Raw genomic sequence first — 14,667 nt, forward strand, 5'->3', positions numbered from 1 at the left:
TTGGTTATTGGTGCAATTTGAACCATCCTGACTCCTTATTTTTCCACTGTGAAAAATCTTTTTTCTTTGTAGTGATATCAAGTAATGAAAATGTTAGCTCAGTAGTTAATAACTTTTAAATATTAGTTGAGATGACATCCAGTTAAATTATCTCCATCAATTATAGGCTCAGGAATTTGGTTTTTGAATAAATACTAAGGTTCTCTCCCCTTCAGTTTTGTTCTTGAGAAATATTCTTTTCAGACTCTGAGTTTTAATTTTGTCATTTTGGATAAATCCTTTCCCCTCAATTTTCTCTCTCTTTCTAGTTAGAGACACATACTTTCAAACTTGTAAACTAGAAATGCTTGCTGTGAACTTGGATACAAACACTTAGTGGAAAAGAGTCAAAAATGAAATGAACAAGTGGACAAAGATACAATTGGATGCCCTACAATCATGATCACTAGGAACTGCCGTTTTCTCCATTTCATTTCTATAATGGCAATTACTTATCAAGTAACAATAATAAAAGGAATAAAAGAGCTTGAAAAGGTAGATAATACTGGGAACTTATTAGTAATGCTTATTTATCAATGCACAGCTAGCTGATTGCTTTAACATATTTTTTTAGTATCATTATAGGTAATATTAACCAGTATGGGTTGGTTCAGAATTCCGATGTTTGATTCCTCTCTATACAGGAAATGAAGCACATAATTACTAAAAGAGTCTTCTGCAGTATAGGTCTTTATATCACCCCAGTAACAGGGGTCTTTTAAAGCAGCAGCATGTAGAGAGATGAGTAAGAGGTTGCTTCTGATCCTTTAAGCCTTACATATATTAAACTGTCAGAATAAAAACCAGTCCTAGAAATTAGTACTTGACAATAGGACTTACCACTGTGCGTGGATAGCATTTCATGTTTACTTTGGCAGAATCTCAGGTACTATGATTTCAAGTCAGCACTCAAGCTTTGGGAAATAAGGAGAGATGTGTGTGGGGTGTGTGTGTGTGTGTGTGTGTGTGTGTGTCTATGTGGTGAGAAAAAGTTGACATTCTCCTGGGGAAAGTTCTGGCAATTGTACACAGTATTGGGTGACATCACTAAAGAAACACCAGGATGCAAGAAAAGGTCAGTTTAATAAAAATTCAGTTTGAGAGTAAAATGCACGCCCCTCCCCCCTTCTTGTTTTTTGTTTTTTGAGAAAAGGTCTCTACGTAGCTTGGCCAGTTCTGGAACTCACTCTGTAGATGAGACTGGCCTTGAACTCACAGAAATCTGCTTGCCTCTGCCTCCCAAGTGCTGGGATTACAGGCATGCTCCACTACTTTCCAGCAAAATGTTGTTTCATAAAGTAAGGATCAAAGCTTGATTTTGCAAGAGAACTTGCTTATAAATGTCTCTTAAGTTCTTTTAAGAACTGCTAATTTATAATAAATAAGATTTTATCCCCTTTTAATTCTGTCCTTATTTTTTACATTTTTATTAGATATTTGCTTCACTTAACATTCAAATGGTATCCACTTTCCCCATTACCCCTCTGAAAATCTCCTATCTCATCCCTCCTACCCCTGCTCATCACTCCCCCCACCCCCAAATTTCCTGACCTGACATTCCCTTATTCTGGGGAATCAAGCCTTCACAGCACCAATGGTCTCTAAGCTCACTGATGTCTGAAACGGCCATCTTCTGCTACATATGTAGCTGGAGACGTGGGTTGCTCCATGTGTACTCTATGGTTGTTGGTTTAGTCCCTGGGAGCTCTGGGGGTACTGGTTGGTACATATTATTGTTCCTTCTGCAGGACTGAAAACCTCTTCTGCTCCTTGGGTCCTTTCTCTAGCTGCTCCATTGGGGATGATTTTTTGGATTTCTTCAATATCTGTTGTTATGTCTCTCTTTTCATTTCTGATTTTCCCGATTTGGAGGAATCTGTCTCTGTGACCTTTGGTTAGTTTAACTAAGAGTTTATCTAACTTCTTGGTTTTTTTAAAGAACCAGCTTCTGGTTTGGTAGATTCTTTGTATTGTTCTTTTGGTTTCTACTTGGTTGATTTTAGCCCTGAGTTTGATTATTTCCTGTTGTCTACTCCTATCTGCTTCTTTTTGTTCTAGAGACTTCAGCTGGGCTGTTAAGCTGTTAGTGTATGCTCTTTCCAGTTACTTTCTAGAAGCACACAGAGATATCAGTTTTCCTCTTAGCACTGCTTTCATTGTGTCCCATGTTTGGACATGCTGTGCCTTAATTTTTATTAAATTCTAAAATGTCTTTAATTTCTATCTTTCTTTCTTTCTTTCTTTCTTTCTTTCTTTCTTTCTTTCTTTCTTTCTTTCTTTCTTTCTTTCTTTCTTTCTTTCTTTCTTTCTTTCTTTCTTTCTTTCTTCCTTGACCAAGTTATCATTGAGTAGAATGTTGTTCAGTTTCCATATGTATGTGAGCGTTCTGTTGTTTTTGTTGTTATTGGAGACCAGCCTTAGTCTGTGGTGATCTGATAAGGTGCATGGAATTGTTCCAATCTTCTTAAATCAGCTGATGTCGGTTTTGTGACCGAGTATATGGTCTGTTTTGGAAAAGGTACTGTGAGGTACTGAGAAGAAGGTATATTCTTTTGTTTTAGGATAAAATGTCCTATAGACATCTAAATCCATTTGGTTCACATTGTCTGTTAGTTTCACTGTTTCTCTGTTTAGTTTGTGTTTCCCTGATCTGTCCATTGATAAGAGTGGTGTGTTGAACTCTCCCATTATTATTGTGTGGGGTTCAATGTGCACTTGGAACTTTAGTAAAGTTTTTTTTTTGCCTTTTTTATTTTTTTATTTTTTTATTTTTTTTATTCGATATATTTTTATTTACATTTCAAATGATTTCCCCTTTTCTGCCCCCCCATTCCCTGAGGGCTTTTAATCCCTCTTCCCTCCCCCTGTTCTCCCATCTACCCCTTCCCACTTCCCTGTTCTGGTTTTGCCCTATACTGCTACACTGAGTCTTTCCAGAACCAGGGACCACTCCTCCATTCTTCTTGTACCTCATTTGATATGTGGATTATGTTTTGGGTATTCCAATTTTCTAGGCTAATATCCACTTATTAGTGAGTACATACCATGATTAATCTTTTGAGACTGAGTTACCTCACTTAGTATGATGTTCTCCAACTCCATCCATTTGTCTAAGAATTTCACGAATTCATTGTTTCTAATGGCTGAATAGTACTCCATTGTGTAGATATACCACATTTTTTGCATCCATTCTTCCATTGAGGGATACCTGGGTACTTTCCAGCTTCTGGCTATTAAAATAGGGCTGCTATGAACATAATGGAGCACTTATCCTTATTACCTGCTGGGGAATCCTCTGGGTATATGCCCAGGAGTGGTATAGCAGGATCCTTGGGAAGTGATGTGCCCAGTTTTCTGAGGAACCACCAGACTGATTTCCAGAGTGGTTGTACCAATTTGCAACCCCACCAGCAATAAGGCAAAGGACACCATCAAAAGGACAAATCGGCAACCAACAAATTGGGAAAAGATCTTCACCAACCCTACATCAGATAGAGGGCTAATATCCAATATATACAAAGAACTCAAGAAGTTAGACCCAAGAAAGCCAAAGAACCCTATTAAAACTGGGGTACGGAGCTAAACAAAGAATTTTTACCCAAAGAACTTCGGATGGCTGAGAAGCATCTTAAAAAATGTTCAACTTCATTAGTCATTAGAGAAATGCAAATCAAAACAACCCTGAGATTTCACCTTACACCAGTCAGAATGGCTAAGATTAAAAATTCAGGAGACAGCAGATGTTGGTGAGGATGTAAAGTTTCTTTTCTGATTTGGGTGCCCTTGTATTCGGAGAATATACATTCAGAATTGAGAGTTCATTTTCATAGATGTTTCCTTTGATGAGTATGAAGTATCCTTCCTTATTTTTGATTACTTTAGGTGAAAAGTTGATTTTATTCTATATTAGGATAGTAACACCCAATTATTTCTTTGGACCCTTAGATTGGAAAATTCTTTTCCAGTCTTTTAATCTGAGGTAGTGTCTCTTTGTGCCTGAGGTTGAATTCCTGTATGCAGCAAAATGTTTGCTCCTGCTTATGTATCCAGTCTGTTAGTCTATGTAGTTTTATTAAAGAATTGAGTCCATTGATATTAAGAGATATTAAGAAGTGACTGTTGCTTCCTGATATTTTTCTTGTTAGAAGTGGAGTTATGTTGGTATAGCTTTCTTCTTATTGCTTTGTCAAAAGAAGATTAATTTCTTGATATGTTTAGCTCTGTATCCCATTTTTTAATAGGGTTATTTGTCTCTGTGGAGTCTACCTTCTTGACTTCTTTGTATGTATTGGATATTAGCCCCTGTTTGATGTAGGGTTGGTAAAGATCTTTTCCCAATTTGTTGGTTGCCGTTTTGTCCCTCTGACTGTGTCCTCTGCCTTACAGAAACTTTGTAATTTTATGAGGTCCCATTTGTCAATTCTGGATCTTAGAGCATAAGCTATTGGTGTTCTGTTCAAGAAATTTTCCCCTGTGCCCATGTGCTCAAGGCTCTTCCCCAGTTTCTTTTCTATTAGTTTTAGTGTGTCTGGTTTTATGTTCTGTTTGGTTAGATGCAAATGGATCAATTTGCATTCTTCTGCATGCTGACCTCCAATTGAAACAGCACCATTTGTTGAAAAGGTTATCTTTTTTCCACTGGATGGTTGTAGCTCCTTTGTCAAAGATCAAGTGAAAGTGACCATAGGTGTGTGGGTTCATTTCTGGGTCTTCAATTCTATTCCATTGATCTACCTGCCTGTCTCTGTACCAATACCATGCAGTTTTTAACACTATTGCTCTGTAGTACTGTTTGAGGTCCAGGATAATGATTCCGCAGAAGTTGTTTTACTGTTGAGAATAGTTTTAGCTATCCTGAGTTTTTTGTTATTCCAAATGGATTTGAGAATTGCTCTTTCTAACTCTCTGAAGAACTGAGTTGGGATTTTGAAGGGTAATGCATTGAATCTGTAGATTGCTTTTGGCAAGATGGCCATTTTTACTATATTAATCCTGCCAATCCTAGAGCATGGAAGATTTTTCCATCTTCTGAGGTCTTCTTCAATTTCTTTCTTCAGAGACTTGAATTTTTTGTTATACAGATCTTTCACTTGTTTGGTTAGAGTGAAACCAAGATACTTTATATTGTTTGTGGCTATGGTGAAGGGTGTCATTTCCCTAATTTCTTTCTCAGCCTGTTTATACTTTGAGTATAGGAAGGCTACTGATTTGCTTGAATTAATTTTATATTCAGCCACTTTGCTGAAGTTGTTTATCATCTGTAGTTCTCTGATGGAGTATTTTGGGTCACTTAAGTATACTATCCTATCATCTGCAAATAGTGATAATTTGACTTCTTCCTTTCCAATTTGAATCCCTTTGAACTTCTTTTGTTGTGTAATTGCTCTAGCTAGAACTTCAACTACTATATTCAATAAATATTGAGGGAGAGGGCAGAGTTGCTAGTTCCTGACTTCAGTGAGATTGTTTCAAGTTACTTGTCATCAAGTTAGTTTGATGTTGGCTACTGATTAGCTGTATATTGCTTTTAATATGTTTAGGTATGGACCTTGAATTCCTGGTCTTTTCATGACCTTTAACATGAAAGGATGATGATTTTTGTCAAATGATTTTTCAGCATCTAATTAAATGATCATGTGGTTTTTTTCTTTGAGTTTGTTTATGTAGTGGATTACATTGATAGATCCAAATATTGAACCATCCCTGCATCCCTGGGTTGAAGCCTACTTGATTATGGTGAATGATGGTTTTGATGTGTTCTTGGATTCAGTTCTAAAGAATTGTATTGAGCATTTTTGTATCGATATTCATAAAGGAAATTGGCCTGAAGTTCTTTCTTTGTTGGATCTTTGTGTGGTTTTGGTATTAGCAAAATTGTAGCTTATAGAACAATTTGTGTAGTGTTCCTTCTGTTTCTATTTTGTGGAATAATTTGAAGAGTATTGGTGATAGGCCTTCCTTGAAGGTCTGATAGAATTCTGCACTAAAACCGTCTGGTCCTGAGCTTTTTTTGGTTGGGAGACTGTCAATGACCACTTCTAGTTAGTGGTTATGGGACCATTTAGATGATCTATCTGATCCTGCTTAAACTTAGGTAGATGGTATCTGTCTAGAATAATGTCCATTTCATTCAGATTTTCCCGTTGTGTTGAGTATAGGCTTTTGTAGTAGTATCTGATAATTTTTGAATTTCTTCCATTTCTGTTGCTATTTCTCCATTTTCATTTCTGATTTTGTTAATTTGGATACTGTCGCTATGCCCTCTGGATATTCTGGCTAAGGGTTTATCTGTCTTGTTGATTTTCTCAAAGAACTCCTACTTTTGTTGATTGTATAGTTCTTTTTGCTTCAACTCGGTTGATTCCAACCCTGAGTTTGATGATTTCCTGCCTTCTACTCCTCTTGGGTGTATTAGGTTTTTTCTGTCCTAAAGCTTTCAGGTGTGCTATTAAGCTGCTAGTGTTCACTCTCTCCAGCTTCTTTTTGGAGGCACACAGAGCCATGAGCTTTCCTTTTAGCACTGCTTTCATTGTGTCCCATAAATTTGGGTATGTTGTGCCTTCATTTTCATTAAATTTTTAAAAGGCTTAGATTTCTTTCCTTATTTCTTTCTTGACTAAGTTATCATTGAAAAGAGCATTGTTCAGCTTCAATGTGAATGTGGGCTTTCTGTTCTTTTTATTGCTATTGAAGACCACCTTTACTGCATTGTGATCTGATAAGAGGGATGGAATTAGTTCAATCTTCTCATATCTGTTGAGGTCTGTTTTGTGACCAATTATATTGTCAATTTTGGAGAAGGTACCATGAGGTGCTGAAAAGAAGGTATATTCATTTGATTTAGGATGAAATGTTCTAAAGATATCAATTAAATCCACTTGGTCCAAAACTTCTGTTAGTTTCACTGTGTCTCTGATTAGTTTGTGTTATCCTGATCTGTTCATTGATGAGAGTGGGATATTTAAGTCACCCACAATTATTGTCTAGGGTGCGATCTGTGCTTTTAACTTTAGTAAAGTTTCACTTATGAATGATGATGACCTTGTATTTGGAGCACAGATGTTCAGAATTGAGAGTTCTTCCTGGTAGATTTTTCCTTTGATGAGTTTAAAGTGTCCTTCTATGTCTTTTTTGATACTTTTGGTTGAAAGTTTATTTTACAGGACATTAGAATGGCTACTCCAGCTTGTTTTCTGGGACCATTTACTTGGAAAACTGTTTTCCAGCCTTTTACCCTGAGATAGTGTTTGTCTTTCACACTGAGATGCATTTCCTCTATGCAGCAAAATGTTGGGTTTTCTTTACAAATCCAGTCTGTTAGTCTATGTATTTGTATTGGGGAATTGAGTCCACTGATGTTAAGAGATATTAAGGAATAGTGATTGTTGCTTCCTGCTATTTTTGATGTAATTCTTATGTTTGTGTGCTTGTCTTCTTTTGGGATTGTTGAAAGAAGATTAATTTCTTATTTTTTCTAGGTGTAGTATCCCTCCTTTTGTTTGTGTTTTCCATTCATTATTCTTTGAAGGGCTGGATTTGTGGAAAAATACTGTGTAAATTTGGTTTTGTCATGAAAAAGCTTGGTTTCTCCATCTATGGTAATTGAGAGATTTACTGGATATAGCAGTCTGGGTTGACATTTGTGTTCCCTTAGGAACATCTGTCCAGGCTCTCCTGGTTTTCATAATCTCTGGTGAGAAGTCCCTTGTAATTCTGATAGGTCTACCTTTATATGTTACTTGACATTTTTCCCTTACTCCTTTTAATATTCTTTCTTTGTTTAGTGCATTTGGTGTTTATGTGATGGGAGAAATTTCTTTTCTGGTCAAATCTATTTGGAGTTCTGTAGGCTTCTTGTATCTTCATGGGCATCTCTTTCTTTAGGTTAGGGAAGATTTTTTTTCTATAATTTTGTTGAAGATGTTTACTGCCCTTTAAGTTGGAAATCTTCACTCTCTTCTATACCTATCATCCTTAGGTTTGGTCTTCTCACTTTGTCCTGGATTTCCTGAATGTTTTGGGTCAGGAGCTTTTTGCATTTTTCATTTTCATTGACTGTTGTATCAGTGCTTTCTAGGGTATCTGCTGCATCTGAGAGTCTTTCTTCTATCTGTTGTATTCTGTTGTTGATGCTTAGATCCATGACTCCTGATTTCTTTCATAGGTTTTCTATGTCCAGAGTTGTCTCCCTTTGTGATTTCGTTATTGTTTCTACCCCCTTTTTTAGATCCTGGATGGCTTTGTTCAATTCCTACACCTGTTTTTCTTGTGTTTTCCTTTAGTTTTTCAAGGGCTTCTCCCTGTTTTCTTGTGTTCTCTTGTATTTCTTTAAGGGTGTTATTCATGTCCTTCTTGAAGCCCTCCATCAGCATCACAACCTGTGATTTTAAATCCAAACCTTGCTTTCCTGGTGTGTTGGGGTATCCAGGATTTGCTGTTGTGGGAGAATTTGGTTCGGATGTTGCCATATCACCTTGATTTCTGTTAGCAATGTTCCTATGTTTGCCTTTTGTCATCTGGTTATCTCTAGTGTTAGTTGGTCTTGTTGTCACTGGCTGGTACTTGCCCCTCCTGTCTGCCTGCAAGCCTATCTCAGCAACCCTGAGTGGCCTACTTTCCCCTGGCACAGATTGCTGTGGTGCTGCTGAACTCCTGGATGCAGTCAGTGTCCTGGAGGTGGTATGTCCCAAGGGATCCTCTACTCTGGTGATCCCTGTCTACCAGTCTGCCCCTCCCTACTGTGACAGGAGCAAAGAAGGTCTCACCTCTGAACTTGGGATTCCCTCTAACCATGGGACTCCCTGCAGGTCAGATGTTCCCTGGCCTGACAGGTTCCCAGGCAACTTTGGGGCTACCCAGCTCCTTGGTGCAGGTGGAACCCTGGGGGTATGTGTCCTGAGAGATCTTTCACTCTGGTTTTCCCTGTGTACCTGGCAGAGTTGGCTGCTTGGTCACAGGAGCAAAGATGGTCTCCCTCTCAACTTATTTTATTATAATTAAAACTTTTATATTTGACATCAAAATATATTAGCTTCCATCTCTCTTTGACAGTTTTTACTTCCATAATTTTATCCTAAACCAATAACCACTTAATTCTACTAAAGAGTTATATTTTATATACTATGTATAAATTAGAGATGTTCTTAAAAAGCTTGAAACCAATTGTAAATCCATACCATCATGTTCTGCTCTATAAGGACATCACCACTGCATCATGATTCTACACCCCTCATACACTCTCTTCTTTCACTTACATTAACTTTTACTTTGCTGAATTGGAAAGTTATGCCCAGTCTTAGTCTTTACTCTGTTGTATGACTCCAATGTGGTATTTGATCTTTTGTGACTTTCAATTACCCTCTTCATTAGTAGGGGACCATGAGCAAGTGGAAATTCTTTCTCAGGATACTTTGGATTCTGGTGATTATCCCTCCCCTTTGCTATTACATATATGAGGTTGTGAGAATTAGATTTAGCTCCCAGATAAATTCCACCATGAGAGACAGGTACTACATTTCCAAAATCATCAACAATTTTTTTCAGTATGGTTTGAAGTGGTTTTTCAGTATCCTAGAATGAACAGAAGACCGGAGGTAGAAGGGATGACTTACATGGCCCATTCACTATGATGACACTAGACAGAGTCTTGACACCAGAATTATTGAAGATGTATGAGGTGAAGTTTGCAATTTGTTCTACAAATTCTTTATTCAGCTCCTCCTCCCACATCAACTCTAGTTTGGAAAGTTGCTTCCTGTAAGCAGGCCTCTCCAAGGTGAAGCATTTCCTCTCTGGAAAGAACTTCCTGATACACACTTGAGGGTCATTACATCTTGCATTTTTGTCACTAGTTCCTTAAGGAAAGATAAATTAGATGCAGAAACCTTCAAATAAATTCTTTAAAATATATGACCCTTTTAATAATATAACTTCCTCAAAGCAAGGGGGAAAATAATTAATGTGGAATGAGAAAAGCAAAAGAAAAAGGAATGATAAAGAATAGGCCTTCCCCTAAAAAGCTGTAGATAGTACAATTCAAACTCAGCCAAGCTGCTTTCATTTCCCATCAACAGCTCTGAGGAAACACAATTACAGAATCAAAACTTTTACCAGGAATGCAGAAATGATCCTTATGCTATTGTTACCATGATATCCCAAACTATCATTGTGCCCATTTACATGATCTCAGAGCAAGCGAATTCTCCAGTTATACATCAGGAGTGATCGATCTTCCATTAAGTTCCAACTCCAGGGGGAAATCCCTCAGAGGCCACACAAGATGGGAAAGAAGCCTACAAAGTTAGCTGAGTTGTCTACATCACTCTGATCAGGGGATGACGTTGATTTGATTAGACAAGTCAGTTCTATCACACAGCTGGCATGCTCAGTTAAGAAAACTACAGGGAAAACACCAATTTTATGATGTGGATCCCACCACTATCCCTTTAAAATAACATATTTATTTGTTAGCTTATTCATTTTCAGAATTTACTTTGTTACAAATATCTATTTTATGTCTTCTATGGAGCAAGCACTGTCCCTGGAAAAACCTTTTAAAATAAGCAAAAGAAGGCCAATCCAAGAGCTTATATCATACTTAAAGAGACAGACAATAATTACATGAATAAAACACGAGCCATAATGAGACAAGCTAATATACTAGAAGGTGATCATCCTGAAATGCCTGATTCAGATTAGTATATAGTCTGCGACAAGTGAGGCCCCATTCAGCAAGGCTGTGAGGGACTCATTTTAGGAAAGATTCTTGCTATTAATAGGTTTTTCTATTATTATACATATATGATAATCAATAAGTAATAGCACACCCCTTTGCAGGAGATCTCTGCAGATCCAAGAAGATGTACTGTCTTATGGTGATTCTATATAGACAAATAGATGACTTAAGTTTTACTGATGATCCTATAAGAATTCCTAAAATTATATCTGTGATTATTAAGCGCTTTTATAATGGGACTGCTACTAGGTCCTTTTCTGATAGTCAAAACTGCAGTGAAAACTCTGCAGGTCTTTCCAGTGTCACAAGTTAATTGCTCTTAAATGGCAACCAGACTTTCTCCTACTCAGAGCATATTCCAAGAGGTTGTAAAACAATTAACCAAAGGTCATAAAAAGGGAACTAATGATTTATTATAGGTGCTACGACAGAAGATAAAAATATCAACTGGGTTTATCTATACAAAACTTCACTTATAACTTAGTTATGGTTTTAAACTTTCTACGAACCTGTAGAGAAGAGAAGTGGTAGATGTTTAACTATATAATTACTACTAATGGATATGCATGTAAACATTCTCTGTTATAAACTTCTATTTCAATTTATGACTTGGTATTTTGTGTGAACTTGTGATGAACTTTGTAACATGTGATCATGTGTTCTGAAAGATGTTTAAGTACTGAGGACAAAGAGATGAGGTAGATTTAGAGTAGAAATGTTTCTGCTTCCCCAATTAGAGTAGAAATTTTTGACTTTGCCCTCTTAGAAGAATTTTTCCATTTCTCCACTTAGGATCCTTCTGCTTTTCCCTCTTAGATAGCTTTCATAGGAAACTTTTTACAACTTAGTAAGAAACTTATAAACCACTTCTCTAAGTGTCCCATTTTTTTTCTCCCTGTGACTTCTGACTAGCAGGCTGAAAGTTAGAGCCCAGCAGTTTCTGTGGAGACAGTACAAAGGCAACTTACCTAATTCTTAGCAATTTGAGCAAGAGGTGTTAAATGCAAGAAGCTGCAGTCTCTGGCCTTAGAGGATTATAGAAGACAGGTCAGCTACAGTAGCATAATAATCTAGATTTAGATAAATAAACATTTTATGGGCTGGAGAGATGGTTTGGTGGTTAAGAGCACCAAATGCTCTTTCAAAGGTCCTGAGCAACCACATGGTGGCTCACAACCATCCATAATGGTATCTGACACCTTCTTCTGGAGTGTCTGAAGACAGCTACAGTATATTCATATATAATAAATAAATCTTTTTAAAAAATTTTTTATTGTACAGCAACCCTAAATTTTCCATAAGACAAAGTTTTATCTCAGAATTTCATAAGACAGAGTCTTACCCCCGCTGAAGCTCTTCCCCCCTCCACTGCCTCAAGAAGAACCAAGAAGAAAGAAACACCTCTGCTGGACTGGATCCCAGTAAAATGTGATGCAGAAAAATAAACTAGCCCAAGAAATAGTGAATCAATGAAAGTATCTTCATGGGGAGCTTGCAATCAAATTTTTCAAAGAACGACTTGTGCTCTCTGAGATTCTAGGTTTTCAAAAAACCAAACATGGAAGGTATAGCAGAAGAATGTTCCAAATAAAGGTTACATCACTTGTAAACCCTTAAACAGGAAAATGTGATTATATACTGGGTATAAATCATGCTTGCCAATGTGGTGGGCAGATCTTCCAATAGACCTACATGTAGGACATTAAGTAAGACAGACCCTAGACTTCAGTTTGATTTGCACTTTATGTAGAGAAGACATGATACACATTATTTCTGAAGATCATACTGGCTGGGATTCTACTTGATAATCAAGAGCATAAGCAAAGAATCATTTGGCAACTGACATATTCAAAACAAGAAAAGCTTAGACTAGAGTTTGTTGTGGAAGGTATGTAGAGATGGGGGGTGGTGATATGCTGATATTAAGGTCTGGTTCCCTAATTCAATTCTTGATTTGGTCAATAAAGGAGGCCAGGAGCCAAATTGCTGTCTGGAAAAGACAGGGGCGACTTCTGGATACAAGGAGGAAAAAGAGACACAAGATAAGAGAAGGGACATTTCATACAGGCTTTGGAAAGAGAAACACAAAACAACCCTGTAACATCTTGGGGAAGCTAGAGCCAGTAGACTCTATCACCAGCAGATAGCCAAGCAGGTTGGCAGAGGCTAGCTGATATGAGCCATTAAGCTTAGGGCAGGAGGAGAGATTGGAAGAAATACTTATTAAGCACACACATTTACAAGCAGGAGGTATTTGAGCCCAGTAATTGTGCCAGTAAGCAAATTCTAAAGTAAAAGAGCTATCTGAGTATGTTTGATTCCACAAAGGTCAGTAGAGAGAGAAGCCAGGTTGGTGCTAGCAGCTTGGTAAAGCTAAGGATGAACAAAGGGGAACTGGGAAAGACTAGAGTGCAGGCATCAGCTTCAGGATCCCAACTCCCAATCAAAGGTAATAAATAGCATGTTTTTAAAAATACACACAACATAGAGAAGATGTAAGTCTGAGAAAATAGGTTTGCTAATGGATCTGAATAGTAAAATAATGACTTCTTGTCTGCTAGGAAATAGTTAGATCAAGTGATTTTCATGTTTTAAATCTGAGCAATTTTGCAAATGATGGGAAATGTTTCTGCAATTAGAAACAGGGAGAAAGGAGAGATTTTGTGAATTTTGATTTGAATTGCCTCTAAGATACCTTCATGTGGTGGTCCATCAGCAGCTACATGTGAAAGGCTGAATGTGGCTGTACCTACAGATTACAGATTAACATGATGACAGCTGACACATAGGTGCTTCAGAAGCCCTTGAGACAGAAAGACAGTCCCTAAAGACAAAGTAAAACCAGGCTATCAGAGGCACAGTGACTAGAGTCAGACACTTAGAAGCCACCAAAAGAAGAGAATATAAACAGGAAAGTCTTGAAGGTGCGCTGTGTGGAATACTGGATAACTTAGAAACTCTAGCCCTAAAAGACAAGTTATATAGAAAGGAGGAAGAGTTCAACTCATGGCTTCTTCTGAGAAAAACAATACAATGGCCCACTGGATAAGTAGTTACTTGAGCTCAATATTTGAAGTTAAGTTCATTGAAGTTTAACAAATGTTGACAATGATCTAGTCAAGGTAATAGGAGGATGGAAACAATGTGAGAAGAGGAGGGAATAGGTGCTGCAGTGGCTCCAGTAGACTCTGTAAGAGAAAGTTTTACAGATTGAGGCGAGAAATGTCTCCTGGAGCTCTCTGGAACACCTCTATTCAGAAGCCAAAAAATCTCACTTTCCAATTTGCTTTTCTCCTAAACTCTCCCCCTTCTAAGGGACTAAGAAAAAGCAAGCAAAATTAAGATGTAAAAGAATGCGTCTTAAAGTAAGTCACTAGCCAGAAAATTCTGCAATTTTCTGCTCCAGTCATTTATGTAATTACATTTACCTCCCAACAGTATATAAATGAAGTATAGCTCTGACACTGTGGTATGAAAAGCATTAATTAGCACAAGGGTATAAAGATATTTCATGTGTCTTGACTGTACATTGGCTTATAAATAGTTGGACATAATTTAAGAGATATAATTTTATTAAGAAGAGGTTAATTTAACCAGCAACATGTGAAAAGTACAAGTTTCTTTTGTTTTTTGACCCTCATAGTCACCCTTGCAGGACAGGTGGATTTGAAACAATAAGCCCAGACTAGAAGATATTTACCTCTGAAGAACCTTATACAATGTCCTTGCCAAACAGGTGGGTGTTGGGTAAATTAGAAAGAATTTACATTCGAGTTGGTGTAAAGCTCAGAGCTGCCTCAATGGAAGCTTGTGAGGAAATGCTTTTGTCTTGCAGACCCCACCTAGGGGATCTTTGGCCAAAACAACATTCTTAACTTCATCCAGGTATGATT

General features: G+C 37.4%; 1 protein-coding gene across 1 annotated transcript in view; it reads right to left on the bottom strand.

Moving 5' to 3' along the window:
- Positions 1 to 14,667, bottom strand: part of LOC127682624 (guanylate-binding protein 4) — a 103,452-nt gene that overhangs the window by 62,859 nt on the left and 25,926 nt on the right. The gene's annotated exons all lie outside the window — the stretch shown is intronic.

The sequence above is a fragment of the Apodemus sylvaticus genome, chromosome 4 (assembly GCF_947179515.1).
Source record: "Apodemus sylvaticus chromosome 4, mApoSyl1.1, whole genome shotgun sequence".
Classification (NCBI taxonomy): Eukaryota; Metazoa; Chordata; class Mammalia; order Rodentia; family Muridae; genus Apodemus; species Apodemus sylvaticus.